The following is an 18,183-nucleotide window of genomic DNA, read 5'->3' on the forward strand; positions in this document are numbered from 1 at the left end:
TTTAAAAATTATAACTTAAAGAATTAAAATTTATTTCACATATGAGAATACTGAGCATGTCTAAAAAAAAATGTGCCTTATTCACACTGTGGTATAAATACCTGCTCTGTAGCTTGTAAACAGGTAACATTTTGTTACTAATAGTTTTCTGAGTTCCTGCAGATAAATGTTCTTTGATCTGCCTACATTTTTTCTTGGATATCTTTTTAGAGCACATAATCCCAGTGAATAAATCTTTAGGAGTTGGAAACTTGAGGGTTCTTTGTTCTGAAGAACAGGAAGTCACCTGGTCCCTAGCTTTCTTTAATATAAAAATTCTCATGTATGATATACTATGCTGTCCCTTTTCTGTATCCACCACTACCCAGCAACTTGGGACATAGCAGGAGTGTGTGTATGAGGTAAATATTATTAAAGATGTATTAATTTCATAGTGATGTCATAATAAAGGACTACAGATAATGATGCTTAAAGAGCATTTATTATCTCACAATCCTAAAACTAGAAGTATAAGACCAACATGTCAGCTAGCTTGCTTTCTTCTACTATCTCTTTCTTTGACAACACAAGGTAGTTATCATCTCTCTAGGTTTTCCTCTGTGTTGTTTGTGTCCTTATAAGACACCAATCCTATTGGATTAGGACTATGTTGTGTAATAGTTTCCTCCAAACTGAAGCTCTCCCTTCAGGAGTGAGGCAGAGGATCATGAGGCTCCTGAGGCAAACAAAATGTCATGTCTGAGGAATTGGAAACTTTCAAGATTTTTGAGGGCCCCTCCCCAACTTTAGCAAAGGAATACATAATTCCTGTGCAGAGGACTCTCTGAGAGGCCAAGCAGCAGATATTCTCTGACTGCCGAGCTGCCTGCTTGCAGGTTGTATGGAGAGCTCCAGGCTTGCAGCTTCCTTGAGTCCTGGCCCATGTTTGGGTGGAAGACTGTGAGATTCAACAGATTTTTCTGGATCATCTTTGCTCCTGTCAGTAACCCCTCAACCATATTCATGTTAGTTAGTTACTCAAACAAAAGTTCATTTTTTTCGCCAACTTGGACTTTGGTGTAATTGTTATTTTGATCTGTTGGTGGGTTCCCCTTCTGAGGGTGAGAAGGTGTGTATCTGTTGCATCTCCCCAGGAAAATTCTCTCACACAACAGGCAAATTTTGAGTGATTCAACTAGATAATCCTAATGGCCTCTAAGCACTGTCACATTCTGATGTAGTAGGGTTTAAGATTTGGGCATATGAACTGGGGGAGGGACCACAATTCAGCTCAGAAGAGTTACCTAGTATTGTTACTTCAAATTCTTGTCAGGCAGAAGTTGAAAAATCCCTTCCCCATTGAACCCCAATGGTGTCTTCCAAACTTTAATCAGCTGGAGTGTGCACAGGGACAGCTGTGGGATGGCACCTGATACTTTTGTGTTGATAGGCTTTTATCTTCTGCTCCTTATCTCAGATGGGAAAAGAAGAGGTAGCACCCACCCCCAGTATAATCCTGTGTGTGAGGATATCTTAGGGGATGAACAGGTAGCCAATTCTGTCAGCTGTTGGGGACAAAAAAGTAAAATACCTTGATGAATGCTGTAAGAACTCTGCATTTTGATAGAAAACTCTGTTTAAAACATTGATTTAGATTTACTTGCTAGCTTGCCTGTTCCGCCTGATTGTATCTACCACACATGGATGATTAACCTAGTTGAAATGTTAAGAATTGAAGTGCTGTAAACCTCCTTCCTGGACCCTGGACCCCCGACTCAGTTGATTTACAATGTGTCCTGTAGGCCTGTTTGCACATACCAGATAACCGATAAGGAACAAAAGAGGGAGGTTGCGCCAGGCTTACACCAGATCTACCCTTCCTGGAAAAGATGTTTAACCAAAACTATAGCTTTTAGAAGATGATTGATTAAAGTGTCTGCTGAGGAATGCTTTTTGTGTAATGACTGTGTGGGCCTATATAATCTGTACCTGAAACTGAATGGGGGTTGATCGTTCTGACCAGACCTGCTGTCTTGGAAAGCCATTCGGCCCCAGCTAGCTGGAAAAGTAAAGACTCTGCTTGATTTTTACATCTCCAATCCTGTGCATTTGTTACCTGGAGGGGGCCCATCGAGTCACGGACCCTAACATCAGCAATTCACAAAAACTTTTATTACCCTCTGCTTTGAAAATGAGTGCTTTGAAAGCAGAGTTATTTCCCTATGAATGTTTTAAACTGAAACTAGGTTGACAGACATCAATCACTGTTCAGCTTTTACATCTTTAATAACTTAGTTTCATAAAGCTTTCTAAAAGTTGATTGGATACTTCAAATTTGTTTATAGGATACACTGAGAATTATTCAGAATTTCTATTGATGGAAAGATATTGAAGATTTTTATTAAGTATCTCCAAGTAAATATATTCTCACAAGATTGTAAAGTATTTTGTCTTCTGAAATACCAAGATGATTAAATTACCTAGAAATAATCTAGATAATTTCGATAAATGAAATGCATGCACTTTTAGCTAAAGGCAAAAGAGGCTCCTAGTTTCTAGCAATAAATTCACAAAAGTTCACTACAACAGTGATGTAAAAGAGACCTGTGAGTTCCTTTCAGAATTGCTTTGACACTGACTCGTTAACTGGAGGCTGGACCAATGAGGCCCTCTGGGACTGACTATAGAAGGACTGTGACTTTACATGAAAATGCCTAGTAGCACAGTCGGAAGGGGCACAGCAGGTCAAGGCCATCACAAAATTGTCAGGCCCTCAAGTTCTAATCTGAACAGGAGGCCTTAAAGCTAAGACACCTGTGGTCCACCTGATTCCAATATGTAGTTCTGTAACTGTAACCAAGGTTTAATGGATCATAAGTATATTCTGTTTTACAGGACTTTGGCCAATTCCTGTGTGATATCTGTCTCTGGAATCTCCCTTTCCTACAGGAATCCAGGAGGTCTGGAAGGCAGAGTTTTTTTCTGAGCCCACCCTCCTTCATCACAAAGCTCTGGAGGAAAGAAACATTCTTGGTATAGGAAATGAACTATGATTTCCATCTGAAGCTTTTGTTCATGAAATTAAACGCTTTGGTTTGAACTATGAATAGAAAATTTGCAGTTCTGCATTTTTTAGTCTATCTACGACAGGATAAAGCAATCATAATAAGTGCTTATATATTTACAGTACTTTAAAACAGTGTGACTAGGACTGGAGAGATGGCTCAGCAGTTAAGACCACTGACTGCTCTTGCAGAGGACCCGGGTTTGATTCCCAGCACCCACATGGTGGCTATGAACCATCCTTAACTCCACTTCCAGGGGAATCTGATGCCTTCTTCTGACCTATGCAGCATTGCACGACACTGGTGCACTCACATACATGCAGGCAATACACTTATACACATAAAATTTTAAAAATTAAAAAGAAACAGGAGGTAGGTTGGGTGTGGTGGCGCACGCCTTTGATCCCAGCACTCAGGAGGCAGAGGCAGGCAGATCTCTGAGTTTGAGGCTATCCTGATTACAGGAACCAGGATAATGACAAGGAACCAGGGACATAAAGGAAAAGAACTTCATGGCTGGCCCTAGGAAACAGGCATTAATAAGAGAGAAATGGATAAAATTGGGGTATTGAAATGGAGGGAGAGAGAGGGTTATACAAGGAGCTTTGGGGACAAAGGGAAAGAAGGAGCTCAAGAGAGGTGGGACCATAGGAAACTGGTATTTTCAAGGGAGAAATGGGGAAAATGGGGACACTTTAAATGGGAAAGTCATGGTGGAAGGGTTAGACGCGGGGGGGGGGGGGGAGAGAGAGAGAGAGAGAGAGAGAGAGAGAGAGGAGAAATAAATAATGCCTAGCTAGTGTAAAAAAAAAATAGAGGAAATCATATTAGTCCAACAAGCTAATGATAAGTTACACATAAAATATCTCTACATGAGTCCATGTGTATAGCTAAAGGTTACATAACAAGAAACAGTGCCAGACAGGAGAAACCTTCCTTAAAGTTGTTGGCCAGGGTGGTCCAAGAGACTCCCAAAATTATACAGGCTATGGCCACAGTCCTTGATTACCTCCCAGAACTTGGAGGCAAGACCCTACTACTGAACACAGAACATACTATGGACTCAGGATTTGGAGCAATGGAGCTGAAACTGACCTGAAACCATTTTCCCTGAAGGCTAGCTCTCATAGATTTGGAAAGCACTCTGCAAGTTGCTAAGGGAGAGCATCAATAGATGGTCCAACCCCAGCTTCAAGACCAAATAACCACATCAATGATCTGCACAGCATATGACACTGGTGTAGTAGTGGCACTTTTATCAATGGCTACTTAATGGACTAAAAGTCCACTCAATGGGTGGAAACTCATGTGTGGTACATAGGCTGGAGAGGTCATAGATCTTAGAGAAAACCCCAAGACTGTCACATCGCTAAACTAATGTAATTTCTTACTATGTGAAAAATATGTATCCTTATACTTATAGACAAATATCCAAGTCACCACTTATCAAAGAAGTGGTGCACCAGATGGAGATTATTACAGAGTACCACAACTGGTTACACACAGACCTTGTCTGTGAGTTGCTCAAGCCTAAGTGGCACATCTACAATGCAACCTCTACACCTAAGGCTCACGAAACACAGAACAAGGGATAAAGAGGACACTAATGAATATCTCAGTTCTCATTACTAAAGCTCCCTCATGCAACAGAGAGCCAGGAACACAAAAGGTCACAAATGACCAAAGCGTAAAGACTAAGAGTCTGCAAAATGCTGGGTCTTAGACAGGACTCCTATATTAATCTACACCCACCCAGGGCTCAGGGATCATTGCAGAAGAGGTGGCAGAAAGATTGGAAGAGCCAGGGATGAGGTGCATGACCACATGGAAACAGAGTCCTACAAGATCCTGGGACCTTGTTCATATGAACCTACAGTAATGATGTCAGCATGCACAGGACCCATGCAAACTCAGACAAACCCAGCACAGAACTGGGGACATGCACAGCTGACCTTAATCTTAGCTGAAGAAATATTGACAACTGATTACTGCTGGGTGAAGAGGAGCTGATTTTCCTAAAGCAGAAGACTCTAGATAGACTGATTAGACCCCAGTAGATGAACTCATACTGAGGGATTTCTGGAGACACTGACTTGCCACAATAGGTCTTAACACAAATGACAGAATGTATGAATTCCAGTGGTGGGGACATGCCAGTGGAGAAGGGGGCATAAAGATTATTGAGATTGATTGAGATGTTCTGTATGAAATACACAAAAATTCAATAAAAAATATTTTTAAAAGTGCATGACATGTGAAGATTTTATATTTATTACTTCATTTAATCAGAATTCAATGCAGAGGGGAGTCCAGTGTTCCATATTTCTCATGTGTCTAGTCTTTGACTGCATCTCCCAGAATGGAGATAGTCACAGAAATTCTGTTTATCTCAAGGTGAAGTTGTGAATTTCAAAGGGTACAGTGTTATACAAAAGAATTTAGAGTTAATAGTAGATGTTCTTATATAAGATTCTACTAAACCATAACCTGAATTAATCATGTACTACTTGTTGATGGTGAATTGGTGAGGATACCTTCACTGTCTGCTTCTTGGACCATTCAAAGCCTTCAGTAGACATAGCTTGACTGTGTTATTAATGGATATAATAAAGCTTCCATAGCCATTTGCCTATGAAGTCTGAGAATTTTAGGTACTTAGTATCTTGGAATGTATCCATCTACTAGTGAAAGTAGTATTCAAGGATGTATTCAGGGATGGGATTGAAATCACTAAATAATTGCAAGTTCTCCATTCGTCTTCCTGTTGTCCCCTTTTTGTGACATTAGTATGAAGGTGTTCTTGTGAAGTGCATGGAGGTTTGGATGAAGAAGCTGAGAGAGAGAGGATCCATTAAATTATGAAGGTATCTATTTTAATACACATTCTAATGGATTTTATAAATGCATATCTTCCAGTTAGTCCTCTGAGATCTTTCCACATTCAGATATAAGAACACTCAATAACTGAGTATCATCATATATGTGATAAGATCTTGATTAGAAAGAATTAAAAAAAGCTGTTTCTCTAGGTTCAAGACATAGATTCACTACTCCCAAGCTAAGTGAATCTAGTACATCCCTGGTAAATTGTAAGGAAAACATCCTGTTTCCTGAGGGTCAGAAGTTAACCTACACAAAACCCCCTACTGTTTGGCACAAAGTAGGTGCTTGGCAAGCAGCTATTTTGTTGTCTTCGTATTTCTCTAGAAAAGAAATGACTGCCTTTCTCCGGGAGATTTCTTTTTGCTGCTTTCTTTCACATTTTTCTTTCTTGCTCAGATGCAGGCTTTCTACCTCTCTCCTGTTTCCCTCCTTGCTTCTGAGAAAGGAATATGCCAGTGTGAGATGGGAGAAAGGCATGCCAACTGTGTCCAGCTGGCTGACTGAAGAGATTAGTATACACTCTCTTTTGCTTCCCAATGAAATTTTCAGGAAAATGTACTATAAAACCCAGTGAGGTTTTAGAAGAATTATTTCATTTTGGGGAAACTGAATATGTTAACCTTTTAGTAAAGCTCAACATGGAAACAACAGCACATGTGGACGGAAAATCTATAGGATTATGAAAGCTAACACCTGCATACTTTAGTTCTGTCTGAAATAAGCTCAAAATTGTATTAGTAGTAATAAAAAGGTGCTAATAAAGAAAATCATTGCTGCAATGTGAGCAAATATTAGAAACATTAAGCTAAGTGGAAGTAGCCAGTCCAGGAAGACTATGCAACCTCTGGATTGCATTTGCATAACAAGTCCAGAAATGCACGATTTATAACTAAAAGTAGATCCGTGGCTTCCTGGGGCTTGAGGAGGAAGAAGCAATGACAACAAATGGTCACTAGGAATATTTGGGGAATGATAAAGACATTCTAAATTTGGACTGAAGAGATGATCGTATGACTCTAAACCTATTGTTACTGGATGTATGTAAATTATATTCAATAGAGCTTTTTTTGGTTTTGTTGACACAGTGTCTGTCTAGTAAACTGTTGGAGAACATGCTTAACTCAAACTTCTATAGTGTTTTGTTTCTCTAATTCTCTAATTTGCTGCGCATTTTGGAGTCTTAGATTTACTTTTGTATTCAGGGACACAATTGAAATCACTAAATAACTACCAAGTTCTTCTCCATTTAGAAAACTTGCATTATTTGGTTCTAGCAGGTTAAATTCCATTCTAATAAGTACTTTAATAATGAATAGCTTCATAATCTCCAAGTTTTTCAAGCCTTACCCATGGCTCACTTATTATGCTTGATACTGAGTGCAGCAATCTTCAAGGCAAATGAATATATTTGAGCATCTCTTTAAAACTTGTGGTAATGAAATTTCAAGATGTGTGGTAAGGGAAAGCATCCAGTAATTTACTAATACTTAGAAATCTGTAAGAATATGTCACTGAGAAATGAATATATGGAGGTTTATATGACTTTCTCCTTTTTCTATTGCCTAGAATATGTGAATCAAAGCAAGATGCAGAGGTTTCTTTTCACTGTGACTAGTCTGTGTTTAAACTCTTAGAGCTCCACTGTGACTAGTTCGCCTCTGGGCCCACAGGTTAACATGATACCAAAATCTGAGAATCTGTTAAACTCCTTTTTCTAAGTGAAAAGTTTCATTTAATCTTGGAGACATAATCAGAATTTTATTCATTGCATGGTAATTTTTAGTTAAGACTAGGATGAAAGGTAAAGGAAATAGGTAATTTATTCATATTTCCTAGAATAAAGACATTGTGCTGGATAGATTTAGTGTCAACTTGACACCCCTGGGTTGAGGGAGCCTCAATTGGGGAATTGCCACTGTAAAACTGGCCTGTGGCCATGTCTGAGGGGCATTTTCTTGACTGTTGAGTGATGTGGGAGGGCCCAGCCCACTGTGGGTGGTGCCACCCCTGGGCAGGTGGGCCTGTGTTGCATAAGAAAGCAGGCTGAGCAGGGGCCAGGGGAGCAAGTCAGTAAGCAGTGTTCCTCCATGGCCTGTGCTCCAGTTCCTGCCTCCAGTTTCCTACACTGAGTTTCTACCTTGGTCTCCCTGATGAACTGTGACCCAGGAAATGTAAGACAAATAAACCCTTTCTTCCCCAAGTTGGTATTGGTCAGAGTATTTTGTCACAGCAATGAAGAAAAAACTAGGTCTGACATATAAGCTCATCTGTTGTTGTTGTTTTTTTTAACACTATGATAATTTTTTTAAAAATTTTATTATTTTTATATTATGTGTATGTGTGTATTACCTGCATGTAGATAAGTGCACCATGTCGCTGCAATGCCCACGGAGGTCAGAAGAGGCTGTCAGATCTCCTGGGACTGGAGTTACGGACAGTTGTTAGCTGTCATGTGGGTGCTGGGATTCAAACCTGGATCTTCTGCAAGAACAACCAGTGTTCTTAACCGCTGAGCCATTTCTCCAGACCCGATACTATGATAATTAATCAATTCGTGTGACCTCTTAGTTAGGTAGACAAACTGAGATCAAATTCTAGCTTGACAAGTAACTAGTTTATGGAATTAGACTGAGAAGGTTACTAAAATTCTTCAAAATCCTAGTTCTTATATGTCTAATGAGGATTAGGCATAGTATCTTTTGCAAAGGGTTATTAGAATTGCACAAATTAACACACATGCAGCATGTAGTTAAACCCTCATTAGTTCTTTGGCAAAACTGTTTTTTATTGAAGCCTCAAAATTTACATCAGGAGAGGACAAGTCTCTCACAAACCAAATATTTTCATTTAAACTTAATCAAGAATCCAAAGTCTACCCAGAGAGCTTAGGAGGTTCTATGGAGATGACTTTAGATCAGAGAACTTGGAATTACATGATGGGGAATGGTTTGGGGATTTTAATATTTTATTATCTTTATTTTATGTGTATGTGTATGAATGTTTTACCTGCAAGTATGTAAATACATCTGTGTCATGCAATGTCCTCTGTGGTCAGAAGTGGGTATCGAATCCCCTGGAACTGGAGTTACAGATGACTGTCATTCACCATGGGGGTGCTGGGAGCCAAACCTGGGTCATCTGCAGTAGCAGCCACTGATCTTAACTGCTGAGCCATATCTCCAGATCCAGGTTTGAGAATTTAAAATTTAACAGTGTGAATTTGTGAGCTGGTTAACATTTTGAACCTTACTTTTCCTCTTAAAATGTATCTGATAATGATATCCTGCAGGACTTTAGAAAGTTCATGAATACAAAGTAGATTGGACAGCACCTAGTACAGTCTACGTGGTCAGGAAATGATACTGATTTTGACTAGAGAAATTATTACAATTATCATTTATGTTTTAAAGTATACCCAAGAACACACCTCACCGAAGCTCAATTGTATATGCTCTGTTATAGAAATAAGATGCTCATGAAACTATAAATTCAGAGAGAGAGAGAGAGAGAGAGAGAGAGAGAGAGAAAGAGATGGAGGGAAGAAAAGAGAGCGAGAGCAAGTTATGATGAGGGAAGGGGATATTAAACACTTGAGCAAATCTCATGCACTAACATGAATTCTAGGTGAACTTTTGGAAAATCAAGAAAAAGGAAGGAGAAAACAAATACACTGATCTCCAGATGGCAGAGTAGGTGGAAGAGGAACGGAAACAGAGGAGCTGTCAAGAGAAGCAGCAGCTGTAGCCCAAAAGGGTCAGCATGATATTGCTAGGTTACGCTGGTAAAGAGCCATGGACGAGATGAGTCAAAAGGGCAGGAATGGGGTTCCAAAAAAGGCAAAGCACCAATTAAAAGCACGCATGGAGTTAATGCAATCAACAGCAAGAAAAGAACACAAAGGCTAAATTCCAAACGGACAAAGATCTCAATGTTAAACCCGAAACTCTGAAACGTCTATAAGAAAAAGCAGGGAGTGAAAACACTTCAGGTACAGGCTCAGGTTAGGGCTTCATGAAAGGACTTCAGTCACCCAGAAATGAGACCGACACTTAACAAGTGAGATTTCATGGGTTTTAAGTTTCGTTACTGCAAAAGAAACTGTTAATCAATTGGAGAGGCAGCCTACACAAGGGAAAAAATTTTCGACAACTACATATCTGACAAAGTGTTAGTGTCTAGAATTTATAATGAACTCAGGAAACAAAGCACTAAGAAACCTAACAATTGAGTGAAAGAGTGGACTATGGAACTGAACAGAGAGTTCTCAGAAGAAGAAATACAAATGGCTAAGAAATATTTTTAAAAACTTTCACCATCCTTAGGAAAATGCAAATTAAAACAACTAAAGTTTGATCTTACCGCAATCAGAATTACTAAGACTAAGAAAACAAAAAACAGCAGATGCTGGGGAGGATGTGGGGAAGGGGGACCCTCATGCACTGATGGTAGGAATGCAAATTGGCACAACCATTTTGGAAGTCAACGGTGATTCCTCAGAAAACTAGAAACAGATCTACCCTACGTCCCAACTGTACCTTTCCTGACCAAAGGGCTGTGTTTCCTACTACAGAGATACACGCTCACCCATGTTCATAGCTACTCTATTCACAATAGCTAGGACATTGGCACAGCCAAGATATCCAGCAACTGATGAATAGATAATTAAAATGTGGTGCCTATATACAATGAAATATTATTCAGTTGTAAAGAAAAATAAAATTATGAAATTTGCAAAGTGGTAATCCAAATCTAGAAGGACAAACATCACATGTTCACTCATATCTTAGCATGGAGTCTTAGATTTGCATGTTTAATTTGAAGTACTGTAGAATCCAGGAAACTAGAAAGGAAAGGTGGGTATGGGAAAAAAAGAGCTTAAAGGTGGGAGAAAGTAGATGAAAGGTGACATGAAAGGAAAAAGGGGAGTGTAAGAGGGTAGGGGAGAGGAGGGGGTGTAGGAATGAGAACTATCACTAAGAATGTTTGAAAAAGCCATATAGAAATCAAATCCATAAACTCCATTTTATGGGGCTGGAGAGATCACTCAATGGTTGAGAGCAGTGACTGCTCTTGCAGATGACCTGGGTTCCATTCCCAACACCCACATGGCAGCTAACAATGTCTACAACTCCAGTTCCAGGGAAATTTAATGCCCTTTTCTGATCTCTGTGGGTATTGTAGGACGTGAGTGCACTTACATACATGCAGGCAATATACTCATACCCATAAAATAAATAAATACATATATTTACATATATATGTATTTGTTTATTTGTCACATCTTTTCATAATTTTTTGTTGAGCTTTTAAAATTACATCCATTTTCCACTCAAACCAGACCCCCTCCCCCATCCATGCCTCCCCTATCCTCACACCGAACCCTATGCACTCTGCCACACATGCTGAGTCCTATTCATTCAGGTGTTTGTACCCAAATATCCTTCAGTGTAAATGTGTCCACTGGAGTCTAGTCAGCCCATCCAGTGGTTGTATGTAAGTCACACTCTCGCTCTCCCAGCAGTAGTCAGTCTCAAATAGTTCTCAGTCTAATGCTGGCCTGCCACCTATTTCTCACCTCCCCTTTGGACCCTTGTTTAATTGAGCTGACATGGGTCCCATGCTCGACACCACCTCTGCCACAGGCTCATCTGAGCAAGCCTCCAATGGCCTGGAGGCCTCCACCTCCCTGTGTTCATGAACTTCCTCTTACACGAAGGTCCCTGAGCCATGGGTGGGTTGAGGTTCCATATAGGAGTCCCATCCTACACTCTACAGTCTTTTATTCTCCAAAACTTGGGGCCAGGTGTGGTCTTCTGCGTGCATCACACTCTGATGTATTTTTTAACATATATACATACATATATGTGTGTGTATGCATGTGTGTGTGTGTGTGTGTGTGTGTGTGTGTGTGTAGTTTAATTGGTGTTAGTCTCCACGGGGGATTATGTTCACCTCAGAAGTCATAGGTTGCCAAATAAAAAGCGCAGTGCCAAGTATAAGGACGCTTCTCCTGGAGTTCGGGGTCAGAGGTACTTCAGAGTTCCTCAAACAATACAGTCTTTTGCCATTGCTCTTGGTTATCCACCAGAACTTGATGGTAAGACCCTGAAGACATCACACACATTGGAAAAATTAGCCATTACTGGCAAGAATCTTCCCACCTGCTAGCTAGCTTTCATAGTACTTGCAGGTGCTGTGTAGGTTGCTGTGGGAAAAGAAGTCATCAACATTATTTATCTGTGAACCCTGTGAACTGCAATAATGACTGGTTTGGCAAGAGATATCCACGGGTGTAATAGAGGCATGAATGTTATGGGTAACCAGTTCCTTTACTATTGAATTAAAGTACAACTCCATGGGAAGAAACACCTGCCTAGAACTGCAAATCTGGTCAAGACACAGTATCAGCCCTCTAAGTTAGTATCTACCTGTACTTTAATGCATCTCTCATACCTCATGAGAGAAATTTCTTTGCAGTATATGGTGGTTCACATGGATGCTCACATCTGGTCAATGTGCAGAGAATGACTGTGGAGTACTCAAACACAAATGGGAGAGCTCTATCACCCAACCTCCCCAAGGCTCAGGGACCATTGCAGAAGAGGGGACAGAAAGATTGTAAGAGTCAGAAGTTGAGGAGGACTACAGCAAACATTATCTTCTAGACATGACAGGACCACTGCATCCAGGAACTAAAGGCAATGGTTGTTGCTCGCATTAGACCTGTGCAAGATCAAGCCAGTAGGCATTCTAGCATGGAGTAGGAAAGGGTTATTGAGTCCCCACTAACTGAGGAGCTGTGGACAGTTGATGACTTTCAGGGAAATGAGAGTTAGTTTTCTTTAAGGATGTGGGTCGTGGTTGGTTGACCATGTTTCAGTGGACGTCCTCAAACCCAGAGCTATATGATCAACACAAATTGGAGTCAATGGATTATTAAATTAAAAAACAAGAGGACACAAACTTAGGATAGGGATTCTGAGAGGAGTTAGGGGAGGAGTTGGAGATGAATATGTTCAAAGCACATTGCAAAAAGTTTCAAAATTTAATGCAATATTTATAAAAACATCCAAAAATGGATCAGGCATGTGCAGTTATCTAAGAGGAAATTATATGAGCACACACAGCTTGAATTTTTAGAAATACGGCACTTCATCAGAGTATAAGTTCTGAGCTATACTATCTCAGTTCAAGTTCCAGAATATATGAACTAATAGATGTGGGTATTCTCCCTTCCAGAAGGAGACACTACATTCCTACCTCTCTTCCCTCAAAGGCAGGTTGTACTTAGTGACTTGATTCTGAAGGATAAAGTAGGAGAAACCTAGCCAACACTACCTTGACTAGGTGAGGAATGCGACTTTGTGTGGATATCAGGTACCAGTTGACATAATGTGATAAAAAGGGAGCCTTGGCTTCATGGTCTTCTCCATGAAACATATAAACACATTTTATTCATGAGGAAAACATCATAAAGACACATACAGGGGACATTCTGCAGGATTGTTAGCCAATATTAATCCAAGATTATCAAGGTCATGGAAAATAATCAAAGATGATGAGGAAATGAAGCCAGAAACGATGTGTGAGCATGAAAATTAAGGAAATATCGGAGCTTGGCATGGATTCTGAGATATTAATGAAAAAAAGCTGGTGGAATACAAAATCTGGAATTAGTTAATAATACTGTGCTAAAAATAGGGAGGAGAGAGTGAAGGGTATCTGTATGGGAATGCACTATGCAATCGCTTCAAATTTTCTGTAAATCTAAAATTATTAAAAATTAAATATGATATTTTCAAGAATGATAATATACCAAATGACATAGGTCTGAATAGAAATAGCTTCTGGTGGCCAAAATGATGACAGAATTAGGCTGCGACCTGAAGAATAAAATAATTGTCTATGATCCCAAGAGGCTATGAACGAATAATGAAATGAATAAATGATTCTGAAAGAGAAAACTGCTCCTTACAGAAGATTTGGTATTAATACATGTAAAGGAAATTAGGAAGACAGGAAACACCATTAGAGTGCTAAAATAATAATTAGCAGTAATTATCAATCAAGGGGTGCTGAAATTACTGAAAGTTTATGAAGAAACGGTATATTTGAAAATCCTTGAAGTAGTTTCCTCCAAATATTTATTAACAATGAAGGGGAAAATAGTGACTTTACAAGGAATAAAACTGGCCAGAGCCCTCTAATCGTTTAGTGAACAAAGCTAATGCGTGATGACAGAAGGCACGAGTGAAATCAGATGCACTCCAAGTGAACGACGTTCTCCAAAACACCTTGCCAATACTTTTCATTATGCTCAAAGTACATTATATGTTTACATAAAAATGGTTTTATATAACCTTGTATAATAAAATAAAATGTAAATAACAATAAATAAATAATAAATAAGGGTGTGAAGGACATGAAAGAAACAGAAAATCAAGAAAACTCTCATAGATTAGAAGCAACGGAAAAAAAAATCACGAAATGCAATGCAAATGCCAGAATGCGTCTGGAATGGTCTCCAAAAGTTCATGTGTTCAAGTTTTTATTTCCAGCTTGGCACTGTTGGAAAGTGGCAGAAACTCTGAGGTGGGGCCCTGGTGAGTTCTTTATGTCTTCAGGGAAAGGTTCTCGAAGGAGATGGGGGGTGCCATCTTCTTCCTCACTCACCTACAGGCCTAGATAGAAGTGGTCTTGTTCCATTGTGTCTTCTTCATTGTCCTGTGCTGCCATAGGCCCAGAGCTAGGAGGCCAGCTGACCATGGACTGAATCTACCTTCTAAATATACACCTTTTATCTTTATAATTCGATTATCTCAGGTGTTGTTACAGTAACATAAAGCTGACCAACACCATGGGATTCTGAATTAGGTACTAGATCAGAATAGGGACATTGGTGTTAAGTCTCTAATTTAGCTAACCAATGTTAGCACCTTAATTTTGGTAAATATTTCACAGTTATGGTAAGATGTTCGTTTAAGGAAAGCTGGGTGAAGGATACATGGAAACAACTTGCAGTATCTATGGCATTCTGTGTATCTAAGATATTCTGTGTATCTAAGATATTCCAAAATCAAAAATTCAAAAAATGAAACTCATGAGTGCATGAGCACACAAATGAAGGCCAGACATAAAAAGATATGCTTCAGATTTGGTTTCCAGATGCCTCCCATGGACTCTTGCACCAGTCAGAACTGAATGAATGGCAGCAATACAAAAATGGTCAGAACTGTGAAAACGCACAAAGAAGAGACAGCATGTCACAGTCTTGGCAAGGAGACAAAAGCGGACGCTGGCAGCAGAACTGATCTTAATGAGAAACTGCGGCACAGAAAAGTGTTTCCTAAGACAGGAACATTGCCAATAAATCTGAAATGGAAAACTGATTTAACTGCACTCATCACAGTTCATACAGTGAACACAGTTAATTTGCTGATCTGAAGACAATTATGAATGTTTGAGTGATCTCTGAATTCATTTCTGCAAAGCTCTGAGTCCAGCATTAGCAAACATTTGGTAGTCTTAGTCATTTTGGAAGAAAGGTAGAAATGACCAGGGTTATGAAATGAGGTTTGCCAGCTGTGTTGAGCTAAAAAGGGAGAATGATAGGACATGGACACTGCTGCCTAGGCTGAGAAGCAAGGATGCCAGGTGCTGCAGTGTGCCAGAAAGAGACAGGAACTCATTGTACATAGAGGAGGTGGAGGTGGAAGAGATTATAATTACAATTATCTTATAATTAAATCAAGCATAAAAGCTTTGTTGAACCATTCCACAAAAATACACAAAGATATTCTGGATGAGCTTTGCAGGTGGTTATATGCCAGAGTGACCAGCAGATAGGGAAAAGTAAAGTGAATAGAGCCATTTGACATGTGTGCTTGGAAATCTATCCCTCATAGAGAGCCTGTTTCCAATGGAATAAGAAACTTAGTGTAAAGATAAAAGCAATGCAGTTATGTGGGACCAAAGGTACTTCAGAACGAGGCAGATCCTGGTGAAAATTGTACAGGACGTGAGATGAACTTTCCTGAAGTCACTTGTTATTAGTTTGTAGTATCTGATTAACATTCTTTGACTTCTTCACCTTCTGTTACATGCCTTTTGGTTTGGATGTAACCTTATTAATTTATTACTAATTAATAACCATTACTTCCAAGTCACACACAAATTGTCTTTTTAATTGATTAATGTGTCTCTAAAGGGCCTCATCAATTATGACTACAGCTTATTTGGAGCTTCCATGATTAGCAAGGACAACCAAGCTTTGTGTGGACAGACAAATTGACCAGAACTTCCTGGAGTTCCTATTGGCTAAACTCTTGACCTAGTTATCTCAATATAATCCCAAGACTTTGCATCACAAGGACACAAGTCACAGGGAATGATTACATGGTGAAGTGATAATAGCAGCTAATGGTACTGAATACTTCCTATGTGCCAGGCACTGAGTGTAGTGCCAGGTATGCCATCTAAATGTCTCCTCACTAAAAATCTGACAGGATAGTTTCAGCTTTACAGTAGAAAACAGTGTTTTGGAAACTTTAAGCAATCTATTGTCAGTTATCACATTAGTCTGCTCATACTGTTATAAGAAAATGCCAGATAGCTTAAACAATAGAAATTCATTATCTCTCAGTTCCGGAGGTTGGAAGTCTAAGTTCAAGCTACCATCAATCCAGTTGGTTTCTGGTAAGAACAATTATTAGCTTGCCAAAGGTGTCTTCTCTGTGTCCTTCCTCTGTGCAAGCATGGAGGTGGGGGGTGGCGATCTTCTTATAAGGACATCAAGCTCTCAGATCAGGATTTCCCTTAGGACATCATTCAGCCTTAATTATCTCTTAAGGGCTGTCTGCCCATAAACAATCACATTGAGGGCAAATGATTCAGCACACATGTTTTGGTGAGAGTATTTCATACCATTACAATCACATGGTTACTAGAGATGAAGTGAGAATTTAAACCTAGCAGTACAAGTGCAAATGCTGTCCTGTTACACCCTTCTGCCTCCTTATTCTATATAGATGAGAGAAAGAGTTCATATTTCTGTTTGTGGCTGCTAAACTAATGAATGAATGGCATTGTGACTGTCATCTGCACAGTGGAGGCTTCTGCATTATAAATTTAAGCCAGGAAGTGTTCTCTGAGGTTCAGAATACAGTGCATAAGATAGGCAAGTGTTGGTTGTTTGCTCAAACTGACTTAAGGTGGATTTGAATTTGTAAACTAAGACTAGTTGAGAAGGACACCATTGATCCCTCCATTAAGTATAAGCATGTGCATAGCCCTGTTCATAGCAGCCCCTGTGCCATTCGGACAGAAAATCAAATAACTCTGTGTAAGAAAATTATAGTAGGTGGCAGGTGTTTGTGCTGAGGGAAGTGGGTACACAGGGGTGTGATGTTTCAGGTACAGCACAGATGGCTACCTGGAGAGAGTAAGTGCATGTATAGGATTCAGACAGAAGGTAATACAATAAAGTGAAACGATAAGAAAGACAAACCAAGTCAATTAAGTCATGCTGATAATTTTTAAATAGAAGATGAAGTGATAAGATGCTGCTGTATCCTTTGATTAAAAAAAAGTAGGATAGAGAAAAGTGAGAGATCTCAAATTTGTATGAAATGAGTTAAACTATGATGATGGCTACTAGGTTTTCCAGATTTATATATCTCAATTACAAGTATAAAGACCAGGGTGAGGTGCTCCTATGCATACACACATACAGAAGGCCAAAAGCTGCCAGAAGAGCCTGTCAGTAGAAGCACTGTGACGAATGTGATGAAAGAGAAACACAGAAGCGGTTGAACCCAAAAAGAAAGGCTTTTGTGAAAATCCTAAGAACCTGCTGGAAATATAAAAATCCTGGGAAAGCAGCATCCATGCATGTGTGATTTACACAACAAAAAGTCAGCTGAAACGAATACAAGAGCTTGGTTCGAACAATAGAACAGAGCAGACAGGCAGGTAACAACACAACTCTGAACTGGCACCACAATGGAAAAGGCACATAAAACCTGCTCCCTGGCATTTCAGGGAATGAATTCCTGGAAAGGGACATGGCTGTTCAAGTCAGTGTCTACCATTACGCATTGTTACAGAAAGAGCTTCAAATTTGGTGCTTAAGTATTTTATGCATGTTTCTTATGTGACAGGTGTTCAGTCATAAGAAAAGAGCCCTCCTCCAGGACTTTTCCATGATTCTAAATCTAAAGAATGAGATAAAACAGTCATACCCGCATGCAGGAACTTT

The sequence above is a fragment of the Nannospalax galili genome, unplaced genomic scaffold, assembly GCF_000622305.1.
Source record: "Nannospalax galili isolate Female #2095 unplaced genomic scaffold, S.galili_v1.0 scaffold636, whole genome shotgun sequence".
Lineage (NCBI taxonomy): Eukaryota > Metazoa > Chordata > Mammalia > Rodentia > Spalacidae > Nannospalax > Nannospalax galili.